At 40.1% G+C, this 11,032-nt stretch overlaps 1 long non-coding RNA gene across 5 annotated transcripts; it reads right to left on the bottom strand.

Annotated features, from left to right (window-relative positions):
- Nucleotides 1-5,220: 5,220 nt before the first annotated feature.
- Nucleotides 5,221-10,921, bottom strand: LOC123053391 (uncharacterized). Of its 5 annotated transcripts, XR_006425559.1 has the most exons (6): nt 10,608-10,914; nt 10,232-10,522; nt 9,955-10,147; nt 9,507-9,636; nt 8,889-9,384; nt 5,221-8,786 (listed from the first exon to the last, which is right to left on the bottom strand). It is a non-coding gene; the product is annotated as an uncharacterized lncRNA (long non-coding RNA). The 5 variants fall into 5 exon arrangements; XR_006425557.1 differs by having other exon boundaries at nt 9,507-10,147; nt 10,232-10,532; nt 10,608-10,921; XR_006425560.1 differs by having other exon boundaries at nt 9,507-10,147; nt 10,232-10,517; nt 10,608-10,915.
- Between the last annotated feature and the right edge of the window lie 111 nt (nt 10,922-11,032).

The raw sequence follows: 11,032 nt of genomic DNA, 5'->3' as shown, positions 1-11,032 counted from the left end.
CCTTGCTCAGTGACGTCATGCCTTCTTCATGTGTTCTTTGGGTTTTATTCGATGTTGTCGTTGTCGTGGTCGTGTTGAGATAGTGTTGTTGTCTATTGTAGTCTTATGCACTGAAAATGTTGTCCTACTTTGTTGTCATGTGTAGTGCCCTTGCTCTAATTTAGGCTGATTTTGTTGGTTTATTAATTGTGAATCATCAATGGTTTGGTTTCTTTAGTTGGGTCATGCCTATGTGGTCTTTGTAATGGTTGTGCCTTCTTTGGCGTTATACCTTTGCTCTCTTAACGCAACTCTCTTACATGGTTTGAAAACAATCAAAGAAAAATATCGCAGTCCTTCTAACTCAAAGATTAATATTCCAATGCGACAATAGTTCAAATAAAAGTATTACAATCCAAATATAAAATTACTAAATAAATAGTTCAAATTTGATTTCAATTAATTCGGACACATGTTCTAATTGTCCATATGAAACGCTCAAAAATGCTCAACAACATCATTCTAAGCTACATATGAGTTTCTCGATTATGATTCTGATGATGCAGTCCGAGAAATTCCTCAAATGTCGTGGATTCTGCTCTAGAAGCTGTATAGAATCACCCATGTTTTAAAATTCCAGACCATGGCAAACTCCCTCACCCTCATCCTCCACAATTATGTTTATGTATGATCACGCAATTTGTCATCACCTCCCACGGTGTCTCTGGATCTCATTGTTAATGCCCTCTCCACATCCTTTTGAGCACCTTTTTGTCTTGCATCAAAGTGATTTCGTTACCTGTTGGATCGGAGATGGTCTTGACAAATGTCATTCATGAAGGATAGATATTGTCACAAAGACAGTACCCCATGTTGTAGTCATGCCCATGGATGGTATAATTGCACGCAGGAGCTTCGCCCACACACAACCGGGCAGACAAAGGAGACCGCTGTAGCACGTTGTTGTCATTGTGAGACCCTGACAATCCAAAGAAAGAGTGTCGAATCCAGAGGTCTTGTGATGCAAGTGCTTCAAGAATAATGGTAGTATTTTGTGATGGCCCTAGTATTGCCCTTGTTGACCATATGGTCATTTTTTTCATTTTTAGTACATGCGTCCCGAGATCCGAGCATACCTGGAAACTCTCTTGATTCTCCAAGTTTCATGATTCTTGTTGTATCTTTGCCATTTGGTTCTCTCAAGTATTGTGGACCAAATACCTTGTCCACTTCAGTAGTAAAACTAACCATAGCCTGCATCTAAGTGCATCTAGTGCCAATGGTTTTGGTGTGTTGATGACAAAATTAGTTAAGGGATTAATATGTTTGTGAGTATACACAGGTGGAAGTCCCTGAAGATTTGGTTTAAACAATGATACTGACCCCTAAAATGTGAAGGAAACACAAAAGAGTTCATCATGCCCTTTCTGAAGAATTAGCTGAAGAACTAGATCGTGAAGACTTAGTATTTTTATAGTTCTTTTTATTCTACATTTAGTCATAGGACACTTTATACTGTTAAAGGGGAGGGGCCCAGATGATACAAAGATAGTATTTCCAAAGTTTGCTCAATCCAAATATATTTCTTCGAGTGAAGACTTTGGAAATCTCTTTTAACACATAATATTTTTCCTCAGTGCCCGAGATGATATTCTTGGGGACGCTTTAGTCGAAGTCATCTTTGAAGAGTAAGAAAACCAACAGTTTGGTTCTCCTACCATGAGGAATTTGAGAGTTCAAAATTCCAACCATTGCCTTGTTGGCGACAGATGGTTGGCAGGCCTTTCCTGTTCAATGGTCACGCCGGCCGTTACGCTACAACCCCGACTATAAATAGCTACCTATTTCCACCATAAGTTGGATGGTTGCTTCGAGTGAAATTGAGACAAGTGTCGTCTGAGCAACCCATCCTCTTCATGGTTTTGAGTGAATCCTTTGTGAGGAAAAACCGAGTGCCTAATAGCCAATGTGATTGAGCATCACTCAAGAATATGTGTGAGCTCACTAAAGGACCGGTTAATCTTGAAGATTGTGATCTTCTAGACGGTTAGGCGTTAGTTCAGAGCATCCAAGAATAATTGTGGATTGTCGAGCAAACAAGTCTATGAAGGTTTGGAGATCTACCTTGAAGATCTATCATGGTTGATTGGGCAAGGTCTAAGTGATATTAGCTCAAAGAGAACATGGTGAAGACTTGTTCTTCTGAGTTAAAGCTTGCCCCCCTCCCCCAATCAGACGTAGAGTTGTCACAACAACTTGAACTCGTGCAAAAAACTAAATGTCTTCACCGAGCCCTTGGTTCCATATTCTTCAGTTATGTTTACTTTAAGTAATTTGCATGTTCTAAAGAATTTGATCCTCCCTCTCTCTATGAATACTTTGATGACCTGCTTCATTTTCTTATGCTCGGCTTACATTCAATGGTGTCGTGATGAATTGTATTTGTTATGTGTTAAGATAGTTTACACATTCAATTTCATCACTTGCATGCCATCTCCCGTTCTGATGACTTTGATTGCATGCACTGTTTAGTTTAATCTGTTTTATTCTATTCAGTTTATCTCGTTGTTCTTCGAAGAACTGGTTTTTTGAAGAATTTCTTAAAATCTCTCATTCACTCCCTCTAGTCGATTAATCATTCTTACAATTGGTATCAGAGCAAGATGGTCCCTTGTTCTGTGTGATTTGCTTTAACCACCTGGAGTTTTAGTTATGCCAACTAAAGAAAATTTCAAGACTTCCGCCAAGCGCCCAATCTTGATGGCCCAAACTACCTGTATTGGAAGAATATAAATGTGAATGCACCTTAATGATGTCGGTGAAGAACTCTGGAGAGTGATTGTAGAAGGTTAAGTGATTCTTGGACCAGCCAACGTCACTCAGGACGTCAAACGAAATAGACAACATGATGCTCAAGCTAAGGATCTCATATGTGATTGCCTCATCAAAGGGCAGTATGGTCGCATCAACTCTATGAAGACTGTCAAGAAAATATGGGATTGGCTATAAAACATCAATGAAGGTATCTCAACAGGGTTGTTAAGGTCATGTTCTTTGATGTGTCCCGTGTTCAATTAAAGGTAAAAGAAATGGCACAACAAGAAATTCATAGCATGTATAGTAAACTCCCGGCTCTACAAAATGTGTGTCCTTAAAAGTTAACCACATATAGACCACTATAACATTTGTGATGTTTTTTCAAAAAGGAATGTTGTACTATTTTACAACAAAAGATACTATATTTGAATGGCATGGTTCTGTTACAAATAGCAAGGAAACATGGACAATCAAGACCATGCTATTTATTTCCTTTGAACAATACAGATGCAGATGGTCATACAAATGCATATACACTCACCCCTATGAATTCACACACGCATACCCTACCCCTACGAGCACCTTCAAGAGACTGAGTCGGCACATCAACTTGAGATTGATGAAGTCATCATAGGCTTCTTCATAATCTATAGGAATGTCTCCTCCCACTGAACGCGCATCGCCAAAAGGCCTAAAATAAATTCAAGAAAATTTGAGCACCAATGTCAAGTTTAGGACTTGAAGTCTGATGAGCTGGGGATACCACTATCCTACTAACCACCCAATTATAGGTTGGTTCCCAAGACCTTGCTATTTCATAAGTACTACTAGATGCTTCTTCCTTTTTTCAAATAAAGAGGACAAGATACATGGTCGTACTGTAATTTCTATTAGTCTTCAAAGATGTGAATTGGACCCTCGTCTAGATCTAGCAAAGACATCATACATGTGTTGCATTTAGAGCAAAATTTTACTTCGACCGGGGATAGAAATATGAAACCTTTAGTCATATAATCAAATTAGCTTATGCCTTAATCAATCTACTTTGGAAACTATTTGTTTTGTGAATTAAAAATATATGCAATTAAATATTGATATTCATGCACTTAGATTGTCTGTTGGTCAGCTGAGCAAGCACTAATCGAAATGAGGGGAGGGGGGCTGAAGCGTTCCAACAGCTAAATAATTTGTTCGTGGTAGGGAGCTACAATAGTGATCGGTTTGCTCCAGAAGAAGATGGAGACAGTGGCGTCAGATGTGTGTCTAGCTTCTCCCTCGTATTCGTAGACGTGGAAGACCTAGCCGATGAAGCTTCTTGATGGGCATGCTGCCATGGGGGTTTGCACTCCGAATGGTTAGAGTTGAGCTAGCGTTAATTGGTCGTGTGGAGAAGTAGTGCATGATACGTCCAGTGAAGAAACTTGGTTTAAATAAATGGGTGTGACTCTGGTTTCGTACTATCCATGTGTTATAGTTAAATTTCTAAATCACAAGTCATCATTGGACGATATGCAACATGAAAAAATGGGGGAAGTCTTAAGGGAATTGCCATTTTGTTACTCAGGCATTTGTTTTTGTTTATTTTCTCGTATATATACACCATATTACTTTCTCTGCGTTTCTTGTGGACACAAAAGCATTATCTTTGTTGACATCGAAGAATAAGGAGACAAACATTGTCATTGCACTACATGCATCTTGTAAATAAGAATTTTAATATGTCATTATCTCTCAAGATTGGTTAGAAGCATTTCATTTGTACCTCAGAGGTACAATGTACTATACTCTTGAAGTGGTGACAATGCTAGAGCAATGGGGTAAAGAGAATGGAAGTCAAGGGGTAGGATGGCCCGGATGAAATATGTTACTTTGTGTTTCATACAAGGATATGGTGGTTAAGGGGACATGACGATTGCCAAGGATGAAAGAAGCGGGAGAGAACCGATCCCTATATTAATTGAAACCACATGCCATCATAAAACGGCATATATTTGTGTCTATATTTTTTACTAGTGGACCCGTTGCGCCAAATGGCGCAGAGACCTGCTGATTCCATGTTAGCGATGAAAAGAAATCCATGATTTAGTTGACTTAATTAATGGCAAGCACATATGGCAACAAATTTAATCTCTTAATTAGAAAAAAAATGGGGGGCTTGTTGTCTACAATGACATTTAAATTTGGTGGCATAGGGTTCTATTTGAAACAAAATGTATGTAACAAATCTAATCCCTTTAATAGAAAAACGGTATTTTGTTGTCTATAATAAAATGTACTCCCTTTGTAAAGAAATATAAGAGCGTTTAGATCACTAAAGTAGTATAAGAGCACTTTAGTGATTTAAACGTTCTTATATTTCTTTACGGAGGGAGTATATACACATTCTAATTTGATAGCACAAAGTCTCATTCAAAATCATGCCGCTAAAAGTATGTGTCTCTTTTTAGTAATCTTCTGTCTGGCCAAACACACACGCTAAGAATTTAGATCCTTACGTATAAAAAAACACATTTTCACACAGCCCCTTTGTAAGGTCAAAACTGACATGGCAAAAGTGGGTATGGCCTAGGCGCATGCCTTTATCAGAACCTCCTTCACGGCCTTGGTTAGCATCTTTTCCTTCCATCCCTGTATACGTTGGCAAATTATATCCTTCATATACGCAAAGACTTTTGTTCTTGACTCTCCCACATACACCGGGAGCCCCAGTTGGTCCAGCATAGCTTTCCGAACATCATTCTTGGTGTTTTTACTAAACATGATAGCAGACTTGTCAAGTTGTGGCTTTGAATTAGAACCAATGATTATGTAGGTATTATAGAGCATTTGTAACCACTATATATGTGAGTATCTTAAATCAATCAGAAAATAAAGATAGAATTATCTACACTGATATATCCATGTTTGTTCTTGCACTTGCCGGCAGTGACAAAACTACATGAAGAAGCCTAAGACACCGATGTGCTGATCACGAAGGTATCCTTCCGTTTCCTCTCGCGATGGCAGCTTCAATAAAATGCTACATACTCCCTCCGTTTCTAAATACAGTATAAGTCTTTTTAGAGATTCCACTACAAACTACGTGCGTAGACATATATTAAAGTGTAGATTCACTCATTTTACTCCGTATGTAGTCCATAGTGAAATTTCTAAAAAGACTCGTATTTAGGAGGGGTATACACAAAATAATCTAACACAAAACACAGACAAACACAGAGATAAACATTGATCCATGAGTTAGTGTCGTAGAGAGCATCAGCACGACACGTTTTACTCTCTACGGCAGTACGTGCAACTCGAATTCTGGAATTACTAACCTCGGAGATGGGCACAAAGTTCATGGTCAATATTGTGATGGATCAGCAACCATAGGAGTTTGCTCCATCAAAGATTTTATAGGCTCAGAAAAGACAACCATGAGTACTGGTGCAAGCAAGGCACTTATAATAGAGCAACATCGAAGCAGTTCTAGTAACCAGGACAAGGCTAAAGCGTACAAGCGCTATATGGTTTTCTTGTCATGAAGAAACAGAAAAGCTGCCAACGGTCAGTAAACCAATGACCATGAATTCAGATCACTTGTTATAAAGGAAACGATGTGATGCATAAAAAATGCAAAATAAAATAACAGGCACATGGTAAGAACCGATGACTATGAATTTAGATCACCTGTTAAGCATTGTGTGCCCTCTGTCCTAAAAGAAAGCCAAAACAACAGGGCAGCCAAAAGACTATAAGAAAGTGCACGGTATTTTCTTTATCCAGTTTCTACAAAAATATAATAAATTAACCATGAGAAGTACCTTCTGCCTTGTTAGTTTCATATCATCAAAAGCAGGCACTGAAACGAAGGAAATAAATCTTTAGGTGAGCAATAGGAGGGCTAAGCTGGGAAGTTTCTTGCAAATGTTGAATTATCCATAAGATTGCATCTCTCCTGTTCTAGTCAAATAATATTTTGTATATATCAGTCCTTTCAGAAGCCAGGTTTCCGGTCAACTCCCATTGTGTCTCTTTGTATAAATCATTGGTCTGTTGTATTCTAGATCATTATTAGTATAAAAAAATTGTTTCAAACATCACAATTGAAAAAAAAACATAGCCACCAAAGGAAGGCCTTGCTAACCAAATAAAGATCACAATTTGAAGTGATGCCATGGATTTTTCTCTTATATGCCTTTCAAATTTCTGTGTATTGAAACCAAATAAGAACCATACCAAAAATATATATGAATTAGTACAACTAACTGGACTACTTTTGTATGAGACTGTAATCAAGAATGACGATGGTAGGTGATCTCATATTATATCATATTCGACTAATAAAATAAACAACATGAACCCTCTCCTGGAGCGGGGGATGGAAAGACACACGGCCTAGAGGAACTATATAAACAACATGAACCCTCTCCTGCATCCATAGCTCTCGTGGCCACCATCTCTCACTGCAGTAGTCTCGCTCATCCTCTTTTCTTTTTTCGGTAGCTGCCCACAGCCACAACACAATAAAAACTATCCTTGGGCTAATGAAAATATAAGTGAATACTGAATCTTCTCAATAGTAGAAGGGAGTTCAGTTATCACCTCAGCTCACCTAGGAAGCAATAACTTCCATTTCCAAAAGAAAAATGACCAGGAAACGTAAGCCGCTATTGGTTAGATACATGCAAATGATTAATTATTCAAGACTACTTTGGGAATAATCGCTCTGAGCAATTAACAGTAATAAACAGAGAACAAAAAGGAACAAAACAAAGCCAGGTTTTTTTAGCTAAAAGGAACCGCCAAATGCAGCGATAGCATGTGTGCATTTTCTCCAAATTGCACATGAGCTTTGACTGTAGGGAAGAGACAAAACTTCCCACGAACAAACGAATGTCCACAATAGCTGCAAGTTGCATCTACTATCAAAGGAACACTTCGCATATCTCAAATAAATAGTTATGATAACCGTGATCTCAGGAAGAGTAGGAACATGCATCTTATACTCTAGAGTTCAGATATATCGACCTCTTTGGAGTTAAACTGTTAAAGGGCACTGTTAAACTAAACAGCTGTTCTTATCCTGTAACATGCTACTACTTAGTTGCACCCCTCTTACTCCTGACACTACGAACTCCAGTTCATGTGGCGTACTTTATGCATATACAAACGATGTATAAAGCCTGAACATGGCAAAAAAATTCAAGGGATTACCTGAATATATGATGCTGCAGTACACCTATTTTTCTAACTGAAATTAAACCTACCACTTCCTGCTCACAAATTTTAGTTCATTTATAAACTCTGCATTTTCTACTCATACAAGCATACCACATTTAATATTCTGCTATAACCCAGATTATTGTTACCTTTCTAAACTCATAATTATTATCAGTTTATAATGGAAATAAAGTACCCTAATGCATCCCCTATTAAGTGACATTACGAACTGCAGTGTATGTGTGTACTTCTATGCTTATACACATGCTATGAAGCATGGAACCTGACAAGATAAATGCAAAGGATGCCCAACAGAACTCTTGCTCCATGGCCTTATTTCTATTGTGGTTGCAGACTTGGGAGTCCCACTTTGCTGAACCTTTTGTACATGCTGATAAAGAAAGAGACATCTTAACAATTTAACAAATAATCTGTGCAAACACTACCTGGGCACTATGCAAAGAGACAAAACAAAAAAAATTAATCAATTGCCTAGGTGTGCCAACTTGTAGTGTTATCCTGCATATGTCAATCTCTCTTCTTCTTTTTTGAGAAAGCATATGATAATCTCATGCGTTCTAATTTAGCCAATACATGCTATGTGTGTCAACTTGTAGTGTTATCCTGCATATGCCAATCTCATACTACGTTCTAATTTAGCCAATACATGCCAAAGCATTTCAGTCTCACTTGTTTTAGTTTTGCATAAAGCAGGCAACTAACACAATATTGGCCGCCGTCTCTCTCGCTGTAGTAGTCTCGCTTATCGTCTTCTCTTTTTTCGACAGCTGTCCATAGCCACAACAACACAAAGAAAACTATCCTTGAGCTCATGAGAATATAAGCGAATACTGAATCTGTTCTACAGTATAAGAGGGTTCAGTTATCACCTCAGCTGACCTGGGAAGCAACAACAATTTCCATTTCCAAAAGAAAGATGACAGGAAACTGAAGCCACTAAAGGTTAGATAAATACCTGCAAATGATTAATTGTTCAAGACTACTTTGAGAACAATCACTCTGAGCAATTAACAATAATAAAAGTCACCAACAATTTCACCAACTTAATTCTCTAGAAGAAGAACAAACCCGTGAATACACATATCAATGAGTAAAGAATGTTCAGCCATGGCGTAGATACACGCAGAAAGAAACAAAACCAAGACAAGAATATGAAGGTAAAGAGACCGCAATATCACCGTTTGTCATCTGTGTCCTACGAACAAACAAACAGAACTACAGTGGCTAGCACCCTGTAAAAAGAAAATTCGCATCAAACCTAGATGTAAGCACATGTGACACACACACACAAGAAGACATGAGGATTAAGGAATGGAAAAACCACCAGTTGTAAACCCAGGCATCAACTTGCAGCACGATCAGCACCTGCAAATAACAAACCGGAGCACCGAAGCAGGCGTCTTAGACAATTCATAAGAAAAGAAAAAATGAAAAAAAAGAATCAGGGGAATAAGCAGAGCAACATGGGACAAGAAGGGGCCACGTACAAATCGGACGGTCGAGGAGAATACTGCTTACTTTTCCCGAAACATCGTTTTTAGGGAACCTCTGTTAGGCAAGCTGCAACCCCTCAAACCACACATAACTCACCGTCAGAAAACTTAACTTTTAATCTTCCTGTAAAGGGGAAAACTTACTATGTCAGTCTCATACATATAGTCACAACATGTGAACCCCAACAAAAAATTGCTGTGACAACATGTATGCATTATTCTCCAAATGTACAGATAGGAAAAGGCGGAGTTCAACAGTGCCTTAATAGCATTCATGGACATCACAGTTCATTGGTCAGTGCAAAAACTGTACAGAGAACAAAAAGGAACAAAACAAAGCCAGGTTTTTACACCTAAATGGAATTGTCAAATGCAGAAATAACATGTGTGCATTTTTCTCCAAATGTACAGAAAGGAAAAAGGCAGAAGGAATGGACATTACGCATTGCAGTGACACACTACCAACGCTCATGGCATGAGCTGAGACAATCTAGCAGAGCTCATTCACAACTATGTTGGTTTGCACACGTCCAAGATTAGGCATACTGCAAATCCATCAGTGAGATATATGTTTTCCTTGGATTTCCATGTGTAGCAACTACATCATTTAAAAATGTTTATCATGAATTCAAGATCTGTAGGACATGAAACGCAGCAGGATCAGCTCATAGACCTTTCATCAAACAGGAGGCGAGCAAGGTAACTAATAAATATCTCACCTTGCCAGAGCCCATGGGTAGGAACCTCGCTTGCCCTTCATCACCGAGCCCAAGCCCGGGCATGACGATCTTCACCTTGCTGTTGCCCCTGTACCGGGGCGGGACGCGGGAGGCCGGGAACAGGGTGGACCTCTATCTGGCATCCGCCAGCTCCAGTCGCAGCCGCCATATCTCTCCATCCCTTCCTCCTCCGTGATAAGTGGCAGTCGACGGGGAGGTGGAAGAGGTAGCCGAGGGTGAGGCGTGCCATCCAGATCTTGATCCTCCTTGCCTTGGTCGTTCCCAACTGCGCTGGAGTCCGCTGGAACACATGGTTAGGCATCGGGTTGAAAAGGAAGAATGGGAGAACGGCGTCGAGCGCGCGTCAGTTCCTCACCTTGGACCATGTCAACGAGCTGCTCCCGAGCTCACGGCGTCCAGCCGCGGCCGCTGTTCTCATGCTCACCAGTCACCACTGCCGCCGACGGAAAGGAGTAAGAAGCTGGTTGAGGGAGCCGACGGCGCAGGGGAGGAGAGGAGGCGGCTGAGGCGAGAGAGAGAGGGCCAGCGGCGTGGGAGAGAACACGAGGGAGAGGGGAGGAGAGACGAGGCGGCTGCGCGAGGCAGGGGTTCGGGACGAGCTCCGGGACGAGAGGGGGATTGGCGGCTAGGTTTTCACTTTTCGCCCACTTTCTGCACGATGGAGCGCGCGGCGGGCACGGAGCTGATTGGTGAATTCCTCTCGCACCTGGACGCAACTGACCCCGCCAATGCAAACATGAGACGAGCCCACACGTCATTGGGCAGAAAAATGAACTGGGA

This window comes from Triticum aestivum, chromosome 2D (genome assembly GCF_018294505.1).
Source record: "Triticum aestivum cultivar Chinese Spring chromosome 2D, IWGSC CS RefSeq v2.1, whole genome shotgun sequence".
Lineage (NCBI taxonomy): Eukaryota > Viridiplantae > Streptophyta > Magnoliopsida > Poales > Poaceae > Triticum > Triticum aestivum.
This window is presented reverse-complemented; position numbering and strand designations above follow the sequence as displayed.